Genomic DNA, 21,661 nt, shown 5'->3' on the forward strand with positions numbered 1-21,661 from the left:
AGGATAGAAATGATAAGTATAATCTTACTAAAGTGGTTTCATATGTATATTTTCCATATTTATATGTTTCATATTATATAGCTACCATACACAAAACTCTACTTATACACATGCATATATATATATGAAATCTTTACAATTTTATAATATAATGTCAGTAAACCAGGTGGGGGATTTTGATAGCCTTTGTATTTATATATGTATGTATTCTAATTTTGACTCTAACTGTGGTTTTTAAAGCAACTGTGGCATTTTGATAAATGACATTAGATAGTAAATTATAACTTCTACACTAGCTTTGCTATATGTATGCACAAAGCAATATAAACATAATATCCAAATTACTGATGGAGTATATAATGAACTTGTATAAAGCATTCTTTCCAACAGCTGAAATTATATGAAGTATAAAAATAAAATTAAATAAAGTATAAAATTAATAAATTAAATAGAGTATAATAATAAAATGAATGATCAAAATGATTATTTGAGTTTAATTTCACACAATGAAACTAAATGTATAAAATAATAAAATAATCTACCTGATGAATTAAGAATTCAGTTTTATAACCCCAGGTAAATTTATTTAATCTGAATAATTTTCTTGGTTATTAATATCAATTAGGAATATATATATATATATATATATATATTCCTGTTGGAGAGTTGACCTTATATCAAAATGGCTTAGTTAAAATACAAAGATTTGAGTGCATGTTTAAATACTATGTAATTTAGCTAAGTTTAAGGAGAGTTGGATACTAAATTTTAGTGAGAATATGAGATTTCTTTTTACTCTATATTTTAAATCTATATTCTTTAAACATTAAGAGTTCTCAAGTGTTTAGGCAAAAAACAAATTCCAAGAGTAATTACTTTCAATTTGTGTATTTTACAACCAATTTTTTTTTTTAACTTGGTTCCCTCCAAAACAAAACTATCAGTGAATCATCCAAGGATACTGGCCTTTTTCCTCATAGATCACTATTGGATTGAACTATGTTGAAACATAATAAAAATTTAATAGTAAGCTCTAAAATATGAAGTGACTTTAAAATATTGAAGAATACATTACATGTCTTAGTTTAGTTGAGAAACAAAAATGGGTGGTAATACCAAAGATGAATGAGGTGTTAAAATTATCAGGCAAAGATTTAAAAACTACCCATATAAAAATATCTTATTGAATTAAGAACCTGTTTAAAACAAATAAAAAATTAGAAATTCTTAGCAAATAGAAATGTTCAGAAAATTAATAGAATTATAAATGAAACCAAATTAGAATTTCAGAATTGGAAAAATAAGTAACAAGATAAAACATCAATGGACTTAACAGAAGAGTGAAATGAACAAAGGAAGGAATGAGAGAACTGGAAGAGAAAGAAATGAAAAATCACACAGTTTGAACTATAGGAAAACAGATTTGGAAAAAAAGTAAACAAAAACAAAAAGGAACCTGAGTAACTACAACAAAACACCTAGGTTCTATATCATAGAAATCTGAGGTCAGGACAAAGAAGGTGGTGCTGAAAATATACTTGAAGAAAAAAATATTTGGAAAAGTCCCCGAATTTGTCAAGAAACATGTATTTACAGATTTAAAAAGCTGAGGGAATCTCAAAATGTATACGCCAAAAAAATCCACACAAGACGCATCAGAACTGAACTCCTGAAAATTAAAGATAAGGAAAAAAAAAAACTTAAAATCAGCCGGAAACAATATCTTACTTGTATGTGAAAAATAATTAGAATGGCAGATTTTTTTGTCAGAAAATGTGAACTCAAAGTAGTAGCACAACATTTTTTAATTGGTGGGAGAAAAAAAGCCAATCAGCACAGAGTCCCATGTCCAGCAAAGTTATCCTTGAGTAAAATAAAGAATTTCTCAGATGAGAAAAATTAAGAGATTCAGCAGCAGCAGACCTGCCCTAAACAAATAGCTAAAATAAATTGTTTCAACAATTGATAGAATGGACAGACAGAAAATCACTGAGAATATAGATCAACCCACCATCAGTGAACAGAATCCCACATTTATAGAACACTCCATCCACAAGAGCAGAATATGCATTCTTTCAAATGCCCAGGAAACATAATATTCTAAGTAAGATAAATCATAGTCTGAACAACACAACAAATTTAAAAGAACAGAAATAACATTGACTATGTTTTGTAACCACAGATCAATCAAACTAGTAATCAGTAACACAAAGATAACAAGAAAGTCTTAAAACCTTGGAACCTAAACAATGCATTTCTAAATAATTCAAGAGTTCAAGAGAGAGCCTCAATTTACTTGAAAAAGTAAATTATTTTACATTTAATAAAACATGAAAATAAACCCTAGAAAAATAAGTTGGGAACAGCAAAAGCACCAACAAGAGGAAATTTTATATTATTGAACACACATAGTAAAACAGACAAAACCCTGAAGAGTTATGCATAATCAAAATAAGCAAAAGGAAATAAATAATAAAGAGCACAAATCAATGATATTGAAAACAGAAATCTTGTGTAGAAACCCAGTAAAACAAAGGTATTTTTTTTAAATATCAGAAATATTTCACAAAAAAACAGAAGATATATTATTGATATCAGGAACAGAACAAGAAATATCATTAAAAAGTCTACAGATACCAAGAAGAAAATAGAAAATACTGTGAATAAGTTCACATGCACAAATCTGTCAACTCATATTCAATTTATCAATCCTCAAAAAACACTACCACAGACCTGCACAATATGAAATAAATAATATGAATAAATTTTCAGCCTTTAAGGAATTTATTATCATTAATTATAATTATTAATTTATTACAATTGAAATCATCATAATAAAACAAAGCAAAAACAAAAAAGACTTTTTCAGGTCTACATGATTTCATTGGAGATTTCTCCCTACTGTTTAAAAATAATTAATATCAATCATACAAAATATCTTCTAGAAAATATAACAGAAGGAATATTTCATAAATCATTTTATGAAGATAATATCCCTTGATATCAAAACTAGGGAAAGACCAAATCTGTCCAAGAAAAGAAAGAAGAAAGAAAAATGCTGATTGATATATCAGGATTTTCTTGAATATATATGTAAAACCCATTAAAAAACATTTATGTAACTTTCTTAAAATTAGAGATCAGATTAGTAATTGTGAAAGGTTAAGTAGAGGGTGGAGGAGGAAAGGAAGTAAATTTGGCTATCAAAGGGTAGGTAGCATGACATATCCTATAATGATGGAAATGTTCTGTATCTTTATTGTCCCACATATTTACAAGACTACATTAGGAGGAACTAGGACAAGGTATCAGAATATCTGAACTTTTTCTTACAACTCCAAATGAATCCACAATTATATCAAAGGTTTCATTAAAAATACAACATAATAATTATTTTTACTTCTTATAATTAAGGTCTAAACTTATCAATTTTAGAAATTAAAGAGAAAGAAAAATAATAGATTATTACATAAAATAAAGTCCTTAGTATGTTCTATACTTCAGTGACTATAGTAAGCATATATAACCTTTCCTAATCATCACTTTTTCCAACCCCCTACCTGTTTTATGGTAAAATTACCTTTTCTTTTGGAACTTGCCTTTAAAATATTCTAAGTGGCCCTGGGGGAACGAGCAATACGATATTCCCTCAGTGTCTGCCCCACTATACCCTTGGCTTTAGGTCAGGTAGATAGTTTACTTCATTTAATCAAATTATCTCTGTTAGAAAAATTAATTTTTATTAAAATTGCACCGATCTAGAAGGCATTGGTTGTGAAGTATTTGATAATTCTGAAAATAGTTTCTCACATTCTCAGAGATAACCTAACTTATTTCTAAGAATTTAATTGTGTTTAAGATCTAGTATTCTTCACCTTCATTTGTTTTTCTCATTTGAATTAATCAGATATTTTTTCTGATCCCCTCATCTTCACTGTCAATAAGCAAAAGAAAATTTACTTTGACCAATTTATTTGGATGCCATTCATCCCCATTTCAGAGACATTATATATTCATTCACTTTACAAATGTCTATTGAAGCCTATTTGTAAGATTCTGGACTAGACCCTGAAACTAGGAAAACAGTCAGTTCTGAAGCTTGCATTCTAATAGAAGAAAAAGAAAATAAATAAAAGTGTAGTATTGTTTAAAAAGAAAATGAAGACTGTGGAAAACAATACATCCTGAGATGGGAAAACTGAACGATAATGCTAGGGTCTGTTTTATAAAAGGAAGTCTAATAAGGCATATCAACTTCAGTGATATTTAAGAAACATGATGAACATAGATGAGTTGTCAGATATCTGGGAAAAAACTTTTGAGGCTGAGACTAGCAAGTGCCTAGGTGCTTAAAGTCAGAGAATGTTTATCTGTGCAAGTATCAATCAACATAGTATCTTATTGTTTCAAGGGCCCATTAAATCACATGGGCTTATTGCCAACTATCAGAATTCTCTTTTCTTCTGAGTTTCCCCATTTTTTTATCTTTATTGTTGTCATGGTATATTTTACTATTTGACTTGTATTATAATTATGGAGACATATTTTTACTAAAATATAAATTGATGGCAATGATAGATTCCTATTTATCTTGTTATCTAATTCACAAGTATAATGGTATTTCTGCACATGATTAAATAACAGGGCTTATTAAAATGGCTAAATAAAGTCTTAAGTATTATATATTGTTTCACTAATCTCTGATATTTTCTTTCACTGGAATATAAATCTCCCAAAAAGCAGATATGATGTTATAGATTGGATATGAGGTGTCCCACAAAGCTCATGTTTTTGCTTCATATCTCCATTTTCTAGAGCAGTACATTGCCCAAAGTCAGCACTTAATAATAGTATGTCAAATTAATTAATAAATATCCTACTTGTACTGATGGTAAAATTGAGTCTATAAAATATTGTGACTCCTTTTGATTACAAAAGTATAGTTAGTAAGACATAGTCAAAGTATACCATATTCATACTGTGATGTCTTTTCATTAAAACTTATTTATTCACCATTTTAATAAGAATTTGTTCAGCAAAATCAGATGCTTATTTCTATCCACCAAATACTGTATAAGAAGACATGATGCTTTTATTTGTCAATTGAAAAAACTGTGAAAAATATCATGGAATATTAATATATTAAGATACACATACTTTGGTTTATTTGAAATATAAATAAATATCTGTTATTCTTAATGTATCAGAGAACAAATTCTAAAAAGTTGAGCTGGAGTAAACAATGAAAGAATTAATTTCCAGTTTATAGACCTAACTTGAATAATTCCTAAAATGAGATGCATTTTATTTAGTATTGAGGCTAAAAGAAAGAATATGGATTTAGAAAGGCAAAGATAAAAACCATCATGGGAAAGGTGCACAAATCAGAATGAACAAATTAAGGTTGGAAAATAATATATGTAACTGAAAAAAGAAGGTATGGATATTGAGAAATGAAAAGTACTACAGCAAGCTGACTGATGTCATTTATTTATACTATCTATGTATGTGGAAATATTGGTCATTGGTAATGTGAAGAATTCTAGAAGGCATTCATTAGGAATATGAAAATTATTACTAAAATATAGCTTGTAAGTCTTCAAAAGATTAAAATTTGAGAAATAAAAGGTATGCTTTGCTTGATGGTAGAAAGAACTCCATGTTTAATAAATAGCAACCAGGGCCAGACTCATTATGAATTTAATTGATAGCTAAATTGGGTTTACTGTACTTAAAAGATGATATGCAAAATTGAGCACTTGTACTGTGCACTACTAGAGAGTTTAATTATGAAACAGAACAGAAATACAACATGAAACACTATGTATTTTATAGCTGTACAAACCTGATCTTCAATTGTGATTTCTTCAGCATAATTAAAACCACTGAGTAATAAATGATTAAGCTACGGTTTCTACAGTTTGCATATGCTAATAGTTTCATTATATAGGAAAAAAGGGAGATGATTTGAAGAATGGATTTCTGTGATGATTTGCTATATTTTCAGTTTAGTTATAATCGTTTTTTGAGATCTATAAGAGATGACGAAGATAAAAAAGATATAGACTGTGACCTCAAAAACTAAACTGCACAAAAATTTCCGTAGTCTCATTCTTAGATGTAATTGTAATCTTTAAACTTAACAGTTGACAATTGCCAACCCTTTTTTTTCCCCCAAAACTCCCTCTTTGACTTCAGGATGTTATGCTCTATGTTATTATTATTTTTTTGTGACTCTGAGAGTTTTTATCTCCCAGCTATATAGGTCTTTTTGTAGTCTCCCACTACTGGAAATGGTCCTGGATTCACTTCTCTTCCCATTCCACGTGTAAAATCTCCCTAAGACTATAACTCCAGCTTGTTCTTCTCTGTTTTGATCTCTAGACCAATATAACTTATTCTTGTTCTTTGCTTGATTTTTACTGTTCATGTCTCAAATGTATCTCAAGGTTAAAATGTACTATTCTGGTTCAAATCTTTTCTATTTCAACATTCCTTCTCTCCATGTATGATCCATTTGTCCCCTTTTATGTCCTGTTCCTTGAAAACTCTTCATCTTTCATTTATAGCACCCATGCATAAGAAATCTCTCATTTCTTTTTTTTTCTTTTTCAAAACTAGTTTTATCTTTTATTATTTTTCTCACAATGAAAAGAAAAATTAATCACATAATTCTTCTTATACATTATTTCTTTACATATCCATTCTAATAATGTTGAAACTAACTATAATAAAGAAAGAATTCCCCAATGTGTCACTAAATAAATAATAAATATTTTGTGCTGAATGAATTGAAAAAAAAAGCAGGATAAAAATGTGGTATATCCAACAATAGACCTTGACTCAACAATAAAAAGAAATGAGCTCAGCAACATACACTAAGAGTTTTATCTAATACCATGAGTGCTATTTTGAACAAAAGTAGCCAAGTATATGAGACTACATTGTTTATTTGTGGCATATTTGACATAGGAATGGACCATTTTTAACATATCTGCTCTATGCAATGAAATTTCTCATTTCTGTTAATCCCATTTCCAAATATTTCTCAAATCCAGCACATAGCTACCACTCCCTCTGATCACTCATTCAGACCATAAGTTTTTTCCCTTTTTTCTTTCTTTCTTTCTTTCTTTCTTTTTTTACCAGCACCACAATGTCTTTCTTGTAGCCCCTCACCCCTGGGTTCTTGGACATGGAATCTTCTTTGAAAATGCAGATATGATTCTATCATAAAACACTAGAACAATCTCTCCCTCCCAAACTATTTAATTGTTTTCCATCATTCTTAGGACAAAGTTGAAAATCTTTAAAATATCTCAAAATGCCCTGAAGTATGGTCTTCTCTCTACAATTTTATTTCCATATCTTCCATTTCCCCACCTCCCACTTACTATCAAATTCTCCAGATTCTTCTAATTCTGGAAAAGTATAAAATAACACTTAATCTTATTTTTTACCACATTATTTTATATCTGCTTAAACCGCTTTTTTTTTTTTAAATCAATCTATTTCCCTGCTTCATAGACTTCTGCTGTGTTGATTTCATTTATTCCTGATGTGTGGGCCTGAAAATTATTCCCCCCAAGTGGCCCTCTCTAACCCTGTGGATAAGTTATGTGCCTCACAGAATCTTGTCCTATCTCACACTTCATATGATTAAAGTAATTATATTTTCTGTGTAATAATTTTATTTATATATTTATATGCTTCTCCTACAGGTCAGTAAATTCTATGAGGGCTTTTCAAGGAGTATGTCTGTTGGATCCACAACCAACAGGTATTTCCAGTGCCTAGTATAAATAGTGTGGTAATAGTTCCTAAACCTAGAGCAAATGTTTTAATAGTTTTATTGTTATCTATTAGTTTTTAATAGTTTTATTGTTTCTAGAAAAAATATTCAATAAATCCTGGCTTAAATGAAATGAGCAATAATGAATATGAATACCATATAGCACACATCTCACACTGCCATTTCCACTTTGCCTATTTGTAAGTGTTGACAGAAGTATGTCTCTCCACAATTTGTAAAACAAATCTAAAACAGAAATCTTGTTTGTTTCCTCATTCATGTTAAAATAATAGATTTTAACTTGTTAAAAATAATCCAATTTCTTTTTAAAAAAATAATTAAAACTAAGAACACTAAGCCCTCTTAAAATGTATTCATATTTAATATGATTATGGTTTTCTAAAGATTTTTGTGAGTAGAATCAGTGGAGATATATTTAAACACACATATATGCATACAGATATATTTAAAATTAGTAAGTCATATCTGGTTGTGCATGATATGACATTCTGAAAATAAGTATTTTACAGAATCAAGATCAAAATATTCTGAGGTGCAGGTTAATATTTTAGAATTTGAGTGAATGATGAACTTATAAACAGATATGGAACGCCATAATTTTACACCTATTTTTAATACCTTGAAAAGTGCATTTTATGTGTTCATTTATATTATTCACAATAACTAGAACATGGGAAATGATCACCACAATTTTGTAATCACAGACTACGCTTTACTTCTTTACTGTTGCCACAGCTAAGTCCCTAATCAAAGACGCTTGGTCTTGTCTTTGCATTCTCATTTTTAATTTTCCCTTTGCTACCTATTAATATAGATGTGCTCTACAATCATTTTTTTTTCCACTTCTAAAATCACCCTGCCGGTGAAAAGTCCAAAATCACTGCTCAGGATAGTGCTAATCACATTCAAATCCTTCATTTTAAAATTCAGAGCATTGTTTTGGTCTCCTTTAAATATATGCAATTCCTCACATTTGCAAAGCTTCAAAATGCATTTTTTCAGAGCAGTGATTTAAATATTTCCCTGAGGCTGATAATTCAGTGTCAAGCAGATCCAGGTCTTGTAACTGAACCTAGCATAATACCACATTCTACTTTTAGCTAGAGAATGAAAATAGTGTGTTTCCCTAATGTTTAATTTAACCATTTATGAGGGAGGAAACTCCTTTGGAGATAACTTTAGCTTTCACATATGTTATCTCTCAAAGATAGAGTCTCCAAGGTGTAACAGCTGTGGAGCCATCTGTAAACTGAATCAAGTTCCAATAGCAAATGCATGCCTTCAATACAGAAATTAAGCCCAAAAGCTAGGATTAGGTCAGAACTCACAAAAAGAATACTGCTAAATTCATAGAAAATAAGTTGATCTTTATTAAATAGTCTGAAAATTGTTTCATGAGAATGATTTTTTTTTTTTTTTGGTACCAGGGATTGAACCCAGGGGCACTTTATCACTGACACACATCCACAGCTCTTTTAAAATTTTAATTAGAGACAGGGTCTTACTGAGTTTCGTAGGACCTCATTAAATTGCTGAGGCTGGCTTTGAACTCACGATTCTTCTGCCCCAACCTCTCGAGTTGCTGGGATTACAGGTGTACCGAGAATGCTTTTTTGAGCCACAGATATTTTATTAGGACAGTAGCAAAATTAACTAGCTATGAGAAGGTTCTTTCATTTATTCATTTATTCACTCATTCAGAAAATATGTAGTCATGCCTGGCGTTGTGATGGTGCCAGGACTCCAATAACAAACAAGACTCAAATTGTTCCTGCTTTTTCAGAATAGTCTATAGGGGTGTACGTTTCCTTTTAATCCCCTGTTCTTAAATATGGGAAGAGCCTATGTGTCTGAAGAGATATCACTCTTATGACCATTTTGTGTTACACAGCAAAGGGTATGGCAAATGTAATTATAGTCCCTAATCAGTTCCTTTTGAATTAATTAAAAAAAAAATACCCTTGGTGGTCCAAGTCTAATCACATTATCTCGTATAAGGGACAAAATAAAGAGCCAAAGCTCTCCTAATGAATTTAAGGAAGCAAACCAACAAAGTGAGGAGAATGTCATGTGGCAGATAATGTCAGGTAGTTTTATGGTCTAAGAGCCTCAGTTCAAGCTACAAGCAACTGAATTTTGACAACCATCAGTAATCTTGGAAGGTACCACTGCAAACCTGGATAACTAATTCAGCCTGTTGAGACTCTGAGGAGATGATTCAGCTAATATCTGCCCAGATTCCTGACCTAGAGAAACTATAAGATTTTTATTCTGTTTTAAACTGCTAAATTTCTAGTAGTTTGTTACACAGTGAAAGAAAACAAATAAGGGAGGAGATAAACCTTGAACTTTCTCTCCTTAATTATTAACAAATACATACTTTGTTAGTATATATTATTTATGAAGTAACATTGTACATATTAATAGCAATGATTTAAATTTTGATACAGTACAGATTAGTCCATAAAAGTAAAGAAGTGTAATAATGTTTGAAAGAATCATGATCTGACATTTCTCTTCCACTTCCATTTGTTTGTGAAATCAACCTTAACCTGTAGAATGAGCACAAACTCTGAGAAAGCACAATTTGTAGTACAATTAAAAAGAAAAAAATCCATGGAAAATATAAGATTTTTTTAATAACATAATTTCAGGGTATTTAGAACCTAAAAAGTAAGACTTCTTTTGAGAGACCAAGTAATTTTCTATTCATCAATACTTAAATAATTATTTAAGATAAAAGTTTAGTACCCATAGTTAAGTAACTTGATCTTAACATTGGAAAATACATAAAAGTTGTGGGTTAAAAAAAATTTTAAAAATTTAAAAATCTAATTACTGCCACATTGCTCTGTTCATCAGTAACACAACATTCATTTCTCTGCTTTGGACAATACAATCTAATGTTTCACATCTTTATTTGAAATATCTTTATCTTTTTCTAATCTTTTTATTTCTAGTCTTTTAATGTTTACTTTTACATGTCTTTACCCATTTTTTTTTCTGAATTTTAAGATTGTGAAAAAGTTCCTTTGGGAAGTCAGTGAAAACTCTTTGGGTCAATCATAATACATAATAAAACAATGATAATGACATAATATAAATTAGCAAGAAATGCAGATTTGAAGAGAAAACAAATTTATTTAACTTTAAATTATAATTTAAAAAAGTTCTCATCAGTTCAGAGGAGTTTAATTTTATGATTAATATTATATTTTGGCAAAAGATCAACAATAGAATCACAGTTATGCTCTTTTATAGATACTTTGATAAGGTGAGATGATCAATAGTTCAGGTCAAAAGTTTTTAAACTTGAATTATATTTCTGCCATTATTTTACTCTATGATCTTGAGAAAGTACACTTGAGTTCTCTAGAAAATATTAGAATTTCTGGTCTGGGGTTTTAGCTCAGTGGTAGAGTTCTATCCTCAGCACCACATAAAAATAAATAAATAAAATAAAGATTGTATCCAACTACTTCTAAAAAATAAATATTACAAAAAGAAAATATTAGAATTTCTGATTATGCCAAATTTTGGAAAAATATAACAGTAATTTCGATGTACTATTGGTCAGCACACAATCATGTATATACTCATGTATATACTCAAAACAGCCTAGAAATAATTAATAAAATAAAGAATGCATTTGTGTTTTTATACACACACACACACACACACACTCATATTCACACATAAATAACTGTATACCTACAACAAAAGGATCCTTTATTCTTGTAAATAACTCTGATGACAGTGCTTTAAGACTAAGAACCATTATTAACTCAATCTTCTATACCTATGCTATAAGTATTTAATAATGGCAAAGTAAAATTAGTAGATGGGGTCATATTTTTTTAAATCTCTATGAGTTTTTTTTCTCTAGATAATATTTATTTTTTAAAATTTAAAATTAAAATTTACATGTTTTTAAGTCTATAAAACTCAAAATTGGCCATAAAACATTAATCTATTATCATTTACATGACAGTAGAATCCATTTTGACATAATTGTATAAGCATGGAATATATCTTGTTCTAATTCAGACTCCAGTACCTCTTCTTTTCCTTTTTTTCTCTCCCCTCTACAAATTAAAACTAAACTGAGATTTCATCTCACTCTAATCAGAATGAGAATTATCAAGAATACAAGTAACAATAAATGTTGGCAAGGATGTTGGGAAAACGGTATACTCATATGTTGTTTGTGGGACTACAAACTGGTGCAACCACTTTGGAAAGCAGTATGGAGATTCCTCAAACAACTGGAAATTAAACCACCATTTGACCCAGTTATTTTATTCCTAGGAATATATACAAAGGGTTTAAAAACCAGCATACTACAGTGATGCAGCCACACAAATGTTTAGGGCACAATTCACAATAGCTAAGCTTTGGAGCCAATCTAGGTGCCGTTCAACAGATGAATGGATGAAGAAAATGTGGTATATATACACAATAGAATATAACTCAGCCATAAAGAAGAATAACTTTCTGATATTTGCTAGTAAATCTAGAGACTATCATGCTAAATGAAATAAGCCAATCTCAAAAAACCAAAAAACAAAGGTCAAATATTTTCTCTGATATGTGGAAGTTAACCCACAATAAGGGGAGGGGAATAGAAGTTCAATGGAGTAGACACAGGAGAATGAAGGGAAGGGTGGAGGGTAGGAAACTGAAAGTGGAATGAATCTAACATAACTTTCCTATGTCCATAAATGAATATACCACAGTCCATAAATGAATATACCACAGTGAATCTTACCATCATGTACATCCACAAGAAATTAAGTTAAAAAACTATAGATAATATTTCTTAATCTATATTTTCATCTGATTAGAAAACTTGTCTTTATTAATTCCCTTTTTAGTTTGAGACATTTCCTTTTTGTTGAATCTCACCTATTAAGTGAAAATTCAACAGACACAATAATAATTAAAGATACACAATTGTTCTGGAGGAGGAAATACTGCTAAGGAACAGTGGCAACCATGATAAATGTTTTCTAATATTTGAAGGTCCTTCATTTGCCACATAAATTTTAAAAAACATATTTTGTTACATTGTCACCTAATAACTGTGTCCTTCGAAAATAATTTTTATAAATCTTTGCAATTCACTTTAATTCAATAAATATTTATTGAACTACTATGAGATAAATCTTAAGCCCACAGAACATATTTCAGGGAGCTCACAGTCTTTCAGTCGTCAGTCTATGTAAATAAATATTTGTATTCAGAGAAATAGAAAAATGAATACAATGAATGACAGAAGTAGACATTGTGCAGTTTTTGAAGAATGCAGAGATTAATGGTACAGGAAGGATATGGACAAATACATGCTGAATATAACAGTAGCTGCTCAGAGTTTTTATTTAAGGATGAAGAGTGATAAGATATGTTGAAATATTTTGTATGCTCTATGCTTTTCTCAGTTGATGGAGGAATTTTTGAATGTGCAATACTTGTCATGCCTTTCTTTTCTATTCCATTGATGCAATATCGGTTAAACTCTAACCACTTCACATGTGAATGTAGGAAATAAAAATTTATCTATCTTTTGCTCTAGTGATTAGGCATTTTCCTCAGAAAGCTAAAGTTAAGGTAAATATGTATTTCCTTACCTTTGAGCAAATAAATTAGTTTGGGGACTAGCTCTGAAAAGAAGAATGGGGAACAAAATATGATAAATCACCTCTAAAATTTTGCTTAAGACTAAGCAAGATGGAAATCAAAGAAAGAAAATAATTCTAACAATTACTGATAAAGTAACAAATAAGGAATGAAAGTTATTACTGATGTAGGGAAGAGACACTTTTCAAGGGGTAAGATAGCAGAAAATATTAGAATTTAGATATAATGTAAAAATTGCCCAAGTCACCAACTCTGTTAGGATTTTGTAATTCAGGAACCATTTCACAGTTTCTCCACTGTAAATAAGGAAGACAATGCCTACCTTATAGTGTAACAGCAACAATAGTTTACTGAACCAGTTTCATTAAACATGGTGCCTGATATATAAGTAGAAACTTAGTAAAAACAGTTCTTCTTGATCTTTCTTTTTGTTATTGTTAAATAAATTATTGTACAACACAAACATAGCATTTTAATCTATGAAGCAAATAAGGAATAATAAATTCAAGTAGTTAAACTATAATTTTAGTGTAGAAAATATAAAAATACATGAAGACCTTAACATACCATCCCCTGGGCAAGCTCACGAGGTTGAATATTCAAGGAAAAGATTGTAGGGGAAAAGGAAATTGGGGAAGAAGTACAAGTGAACAAGAAAATTCTATATATTCTATAAATCTTTTTGAAATCTATTCCAAATGAACAATTTGGTATTATAAACTTACAAATAAACAGCTTAATTATTTTAGAAAATGTTTAATTGTGATCATGTTGGTTTTGACAATAAGTTTGGTCCTATGAGCTTTGTTTGGAAGTCCTTTATAGATGTATTCAGTAGATAACTACATACTGGGTGATTAATGATAAGGTTTAGGCTTCTCAGTTCTCTAACTGACTGAATACAGGTAGGCAATGTAAAGACTGTTGGAAGGTGGGTTTATGAAGTCTCCCAACTGCTTTGCTTTTTTATAATGAGTTTTAAAGGATTCTTTTCTTCCCTGGAATCAAGGGTTGGAGAATCAGGGTTATAGTGATCACTCATTTCATATTCTTGATTTTTTTCTCCATCATTAAGTACTTTACAATGGGCAGCAAGCCAACAGTAATCATCTTGAGCTTGGCAGTCTAAATGGAATGTAGATTAGAAACAAAAAAGCAAAAATCACTGGCACAGAAAAATTACTTTATTAGCCATATAAAATTAAAAATTTTAATTATCATATAAAAGTAATTTTTCTATCCTAGCAATTTTTGCTTTCAATAATATAATGAATTTCAAAGTGTATACTGATTATCTATGCATTTAGTTTCCTAGTGTTCCAAATAGAAATATGTTGTTTAGTGAATTGAACACAATTGCAGTATTGCTTTATAACCTATTATCATATGAGAACAACTTAATATTTCCCTAACCAACAATAGATATGCTGTATTGGTAACTTATCTTTTTACAGAATTTTTCCTCTGTACCACCAATCACAACTTGTAATTATGTTTTATTATGTATAAGTGTCTTTCTTTTTGACTGTTGTCTTCATAATAGTGGGATTTTTGTCTGTTGTTGTTTGCTTTATATTGCTGTATCCCAGTGTCTAGCATCCTAAAACAATAGATAAATTTTTCAGAACCTGTCTAGTTTTTCTCTTTACTACTGTACATTCATAGTATCTGACTCTAAAAGAGGATGCCGTTTTCTGTAGGATGTTAGAGAATCAAGGTATGTTTGTATTAATATTAATTTGGCACTACCAGATCAACTCACACCCCTTATGTTACTCTTAAATGTGTTGCTGAAGAATAGGAGACATTGGGATACCTGTGCAGTGCTGGAAAGAATGTGCAGATGCTATGAAAAGAGTATGGAAGTTCTTCAAAAAATTAAACATAATGATATTTGGGTTTGCTAAATTCAGGATTCCTCAGCTATGAAACAAGCTCCATGAATAACAGAATTCATCAGAGACATATCATATTGCCTTTAACTTTTACTAAAAGACTTGATTTGACTATGTAGTTTAGACTGGTTTGTTTGTGCTTAGATTAATAATGTCCTTTGTCATTGACCCAGGAGTCTCATGTTGTGGCAAAGTAGGGCAAAATCTCAAAAACTCATCGTTTTGGATCATGTCCTATTTTTTTTTTTATTTCTTCAAAATTGTATGAAAATCTGGGAAATTCCTATATAGTACAGTTTTTCATCTGATACTATTTATTTCAAAAATTAACTTTTTAAATAGCATTATTTATTGTTAACCCTTAAATGCACTTCATCATCTGTCTTAAAAAATTTACACCAATAATCTTTGGTTTGAAGAAAGCAATGGTGCATTTCATATGCTTTGTTAACATTCAGCATTTCAGAAATAGATAACTCAACATGAGGAAGTAGTTAAATTTTCAGAAGTTATGTATTAAGCCTAGGTCTCTAAACATATAACTTCCTATGCTGAATTTAAATCTAATTTGGTGACAGCTGTAAAAATGGCTACATTGTAGAGAAAGGCAAAGAAATCAAATTTATGCTATTCTCTGAAAAGTTACAATGCTAAATAAAGCCTTGTTCTGAATTTTTAGCCATAATATTTCCAACTCTAGTGAGGTTCCTGGGGAATTGCAATTCTTGGAATATATTTATAAATCACCTATCATCATTAAAGCTTTTAAAATCATTTACAAACACAAGTAAAAAATAAAATGATGGGTAGAATTTAACATGAGAGTATTTGTCCACAAACATCTAGGGCAGACAAGGTATATTGCTCTCACCACTAAGTGTACAGAAAATTGTGATTGAATAAGTCAGATTTGCATTAAGCCTATGTGGTGTCAATACTTTCAGGGCAAAAGAAAGTAAGAAAAATCAAATCAGTCAGCAGATGTTAACAGAAAGAAGGCTTACATTGCTGATTCTACAATAAGCATAGGAGCAGGAACAAGAGACAAACATTTGTACCATGATAGACTATACATACAAAAGGGAAGATGCCCATAGATTATTTCTGCCTTTTCAATTTTACTTTTATCAAGAGATAGAAAAGATCAAAATACAATAAAGTTGAAATAATTATTTGAATTGACTGTCAAAAAAACAGTTTTCAAATGCAAGTTACCCAATTTTATTCTTGGAACAAACAGAAACAACTAGTTGTATTTTCTTTCATTCTTTCTGAAGACACAAATGTAGTAAGATTTTCTAAAGAAATTTGCCCATATTATTCAAATATCTGAGATCCCTTTGTCTGTTTAGGGAGTACTGAAGGTTCTTTTCAATTAAGAAAAGGGACATTAAGAACTCCAGGTATAATGTCTGTTCTTTGAAGCCACATGGAAGTGTTCTGAATGTTCCCAAATATTCTGACTCTTCTACATGTGGACTAGGCTTATATTTCTCTGACTGTTTTGAAGTAAAAACAGTGATGTCACTTGTTTGGGCCAATGAAATATAAAAGGAGTTTTCCTTGTTTCATCTCATAACCAAAATTTTTAAAACAAGTGTGTGATTACCATGTGTTTCTTTTTGTTGTTGTTTATTCTTTCCTTTGCCCTAGCAGTTATAGGAGCATGTTCTGAGATGGGGTCTTTATGACCTTGAGTTCCCCAGGGGGACTGCAGCAAGTGAAGTCCATGTGTCTGACAGTATTGGTTAGATAAGACTGAGCAAAGAAATGTACCTTTATTTTATGAAGTTACTGAGATTGTAGTTATTTGTTATTTCCATGTGAATTTACCTATTCTAGCCAAGTCACAATTACTCAACTTTTATGTATTAAAAATAAAAGGTTTTTAAAATTTCTTAAGATTTCTCAAGCCATTACATTTTTTCCCCTAAACCAAAGTCACTTCATCACAAACATCTCCTTAGAAACCTGTTATAATATCTCTCTTGAGCTGAAGTTGAGGATTGAAGGAGTTAATTTAAGTTTAATTTTTAATAGTCAGTGTAACAAACTGAAGTTCTCATTAAATGATTAAAATACTCCTCAATAATAATTGGTTCTAAAGAAATAATAGAAAATATACTAAAGATCCCTGGATATAAATTGATTGCATTATTGTTCAAATGACCAAAACAAAACAAACAAACAAAAACAATGGAAGTAACCACTGGTAACTATCCCTGCTGGCAGCTCAGTCAAAAATGTATGGAAGGAATGATTTCACCACTCGTAAGCTCATCAAAATGGTAGTACTCAAGAAAAACAACTCTACAAATCCTGTATGTGAGAAAATGAATAAATGAAGATAAATGACAGTTTTGTAAATGACTATGGTGAGAATCACTCTTTATGTGAAAACACAAATTAATAGAAATGAGTTCAGTAAGCACAATTTAAAACTATGAAGTTAAATACTTCTGTGTCTCTCTATAAAATTTGGCAACAAATTTAAAGGTGAATAATTGAGAAGCCATACATTGAATTACAATAATATGAGAAATAACCTTAATAAAACTTTCCTTCATCATCATACAGAGAAAAATTCAGCAATGTTATTTAATGTTATCTTCAATAATAAGTTTCTTAAAAGAAAGATTTATTAATGCACGTTAGATGGTTACCATCAATTCAGCTAGAAGAATGGGAATGATAGTAATTGAGAGTACTGTGCATTGGAAAAATCACCATCATTGGAAATTTATACAGGTTCTAGAATCTTACAAAGATGTTACTGAAATAGTTTTATTAGGTTTTAATTCCTAACCTAATGTAAACATTGGCAGAATTTGTAATTTCCTCCAACTTGTTTTATTCCCTGTGAAGAAGAAAAGCATAATACTTAATTGATGTTTTTGTAAGGATAAAATGAAGTAATTTTATATAATATTTAGAACTATGCTTAGGACATGCAATAAATAAATACTAGCTGTGTTATTTCTGTTGAAATGGCAAATAGAAAATTCTCTCAACTGTTCCCAACTTCTCTCCACATTTATGTGTGTATATGCACACATGCACATGAAAAAATGGAGGACCCAAACCACCCATCTATTGCTGATGATTTCTTCTTCTTTTTTTTTTAAAGAGAGAGTGAGAGAGAGAGAATTTTTTAAATATTTATTCTTTTCAGTTATTGGCGGACACAACATCTTTGTTGGTTTGTGGTGCTGAGGATCGAACCCGGGCAGCACGCATGCCAGGCGAGCGCGCTACTGCTTGAGCCACATCCCCAGCCCTGATTTCTTCTTTTTGATGTATACTTTCACATGAACAGCAATTGCAATACCATCTGAGTAGCTTACCATCTCAAAAAAATTTAAATATACTTAATGTCTTACTCGGGCCTAGAGGACAAGTTTCAAATTCTTTAGCCCAGGCTCCAAACCTGTCTAAAAAAATGATGAAACTAATCTTCATATTGAATCTTCTTATTCACCTGCCCTCCCCTCACTTATCTCAATCAGCAAAAGTCAATTCTCTTTCAGTGTCTTTTGTAAGAGTTCTTTTACAAAAGCTATAAACACTTACATGAATCTACACATTATATAAGATTAAATTTTCCCTAACTTAAAGTTTCTTTCTATTTTTACCCATGGTAACACCTTGAATGGTTGATAAAGTGATTGGTACAAAGAGAAAAATCAAAAACTATTATTGACAAATGCTTAATTTAAATAAAGTGGAACAAAAGGACAGTGGCTTAAGAGGAAAGTGTGTTATTAAATTAAAAATAATTACATGGTTGATTTGATTTTATTTAAAGAAAATTTTATATAGGCTTTAGATTAAAGAAAACGCAAAAATGGAAAATTTTATAATCAAAATAGCTAGAAAAGGAGATTAATACAATGGTTGAGAACATGAAACTGAAGCCAAAGTACTTGAATTAAAATCTTAGTTCTGCCTTTTAAGGGCTGTGTCACCTTGTAAATTTTTCTTAACCTCACTGTGCCTTGGTTTCATTAATAAAACATGAATCCTGATAATTCCCACTGTAGAGCATATGACAATTAAAAGGGTTATTACATGTAGAGGGTTTCAAAATATAAGGCATGAAAAGGAGGGAGGCAATAAAATATATTCTTTAAGTTTCCATCAATATTAATCTCCCTATAAGATACACCTTGAAGCTGATTATGATATTCCATAATATCTTCTCTGTACCTTTTCTCGGGATGGAGTTTTATATTTTATTGCCATGAATATTTATGTACATCTCTCTTAAGTCGTATGGTCTTTAAAATCAATAAATGCAATGTACCTCTTCCTTTTCATTTTCAATTAACAAATATTTGTTATGAGTATAAATATAAATACTTATACTTTAATATGTAAATATGTTGTTATAATTTTTACATTTTTATTATTAACCTTTTAGTCATCATCTGTGTTTTGAAAAAATATTTAGACTAACACAATGCCCAATACTACTATAGATGTATAGTACTTTGTAATGTGAGCGTAAACAAATAACTCTATCGACAATGACTTCATCTCCTTTGTTTTTTTTTATGGTAGATACTAATATTTAGCAGCAATAATCATTTTTAAAAGAACAGCGAGAAATGCAACATATAACAATCTCAGAAATGTTGAATATTAATATAAAAATGATATTGTATTTATAAAAAGGAGTTAAAAATTAGTGTTAAACATAACATCTTTGTCAACTATAATCATATTGAATTTTCCATTTGAAATCTGAAAATATAAAATACTCAATTTTAAAATTAAACATCCTTTGAATGATTAAAAATAAAGAAAATTAAGAGCATATTAATGCAGAAACATTATTCTTCTGGTTCTGTTTTTAGATGAATAATTTGGAGGTCAAATTACAAATTTACAAAAAAGAGTTTCAACTTTGTAAATATGCAAAAATTGGATCAGAACTAAATTTAGACTGTTGGTTGTACATTGCTAGTGACATTAGGCATGGCACGTGTCTTTTGATTATACTTATTCTATGAATATAATCCTCAATCATTTTTAATATCAATTTTTATTTATTGATTCTAATTTCTTATACATGACAGCAGAATGCATTTCAATTCATAGTACACATATAGAATACGATTTTTCATGTTTCTGGTTGTACAGAAAGTTGAGTCACACAATTCATGTCTTCATACATGTACTTAAGACCCCATTTTCTATATCATTAAAAATATATGCTACAACTCAGCCATGAAAAATGAAATTATGACATTTACAGGAAAATGAATGCAAGAGAGACCATCATGTTAAATCAAAATCAAACTCAGAAGGTTAAGGGTCATATGTTTTCTTACATATGCAGAAGCTGGAGAGGAAAAAGGAAAAGAAAGGTGAGGATAGATCTTCTAAAAATCAAAGGGAGATCAGTAGAGGACAGGGACAAAGGAGGGGAAGCAGGGAGGAAAGTGGGAAGTGCTGGGGGGTGATATTGGCCAAATCATATTGTTATATTGTGTGCATGTACAAATGTATAACAACAAATTCTATCAATATGCATAATTATAATGTACCAATTAAAAATGTGAGTTAAAAAATGTGCTGCAGACTTGGGAATGTCATTCCAAAAGTTTATAGTACTGAATTATAGAGAATGCAGATCATTAAATTACATTACATGATGTATTTACAATAGATAATTCTTAAATTGTTTACTTTTACTTTCTGAGACTAACTAATCATATTTTCCAGGTTTGTTTAGATTGTCAACAATCTAATTGTCCCAACAAGCATGTAAGGGATCAGAACTTGAATTTTTTGTATTAATCTTGCTCTTGGCTTCATATTACTTTCCTATTATTTTTTTTAATTTGCACTTAATTTTTCTTGTTTGCTATATATATCATATTTCAGGCTGCAAATACTGCTTTTTAAAGTTATCTATAAATTCAATATAAGTATGCAATGAGTGACCTTAATATTTTGTATAAATATAAGGATTAGTAAATGAAGAGAATATTTCCTTGGTAAAAAAAAAACACAAGGAATTGGTTCATATAAAAAATATAGAAAATATTAATTATTTTTCCAAGCTCCTTTCAAGATTTTAAGTATTTAGAGTCGGTTTTATGTCTATAATATATATATATAATAAAAAGAAAAAAATTTTGTGTGTCAGAATTTAAACTGGAAAAAGCATAAGCGAAATGAATATAGAAAGGTTTTAGACTTTAAGCATATTAATCAATAGACTAAAAGTTAAGTTTTTTAATGACCTAGTTTCGGTATTCAGATTTTGTTCTCTATTATTAACTCTGGAAGTACTTTTATCACCAAATGC

General features: G+C 29.9%; 1 protein-coding gene across 3 annotated transcripts in view; it reads right to left on the reverse strand.

Annotated features, from left to right (window-relative positions):
• Csmd3 (CUB and Sushi multiple domains 3) overlaps positions 1–21,661 on the reverse strand; it is a 1,108,856-nt gene that overhangs the window by 845,866 nt on the left and 241,329 nt on the right. The gene's annotated exons all lie outside the window — the stretch shown is intronic.

The sequence above is a fragment of the Callospermophilus lateralis genome, chromosome 16 (assembly GCF_048772815.1).
Source record: "Callospermophilus lateralis isolate mCalLat2 chromosome 16, mCalLat2.hap1, whole genome shotgun sequence".
Taxonomy (NCBI): domain Eukaryota; kingdom Metazoa; phylum Chordata; class Mammalia; order Rodentia; family Sciuridae; genus Callospermophilus; species Callospermophilus lateralis.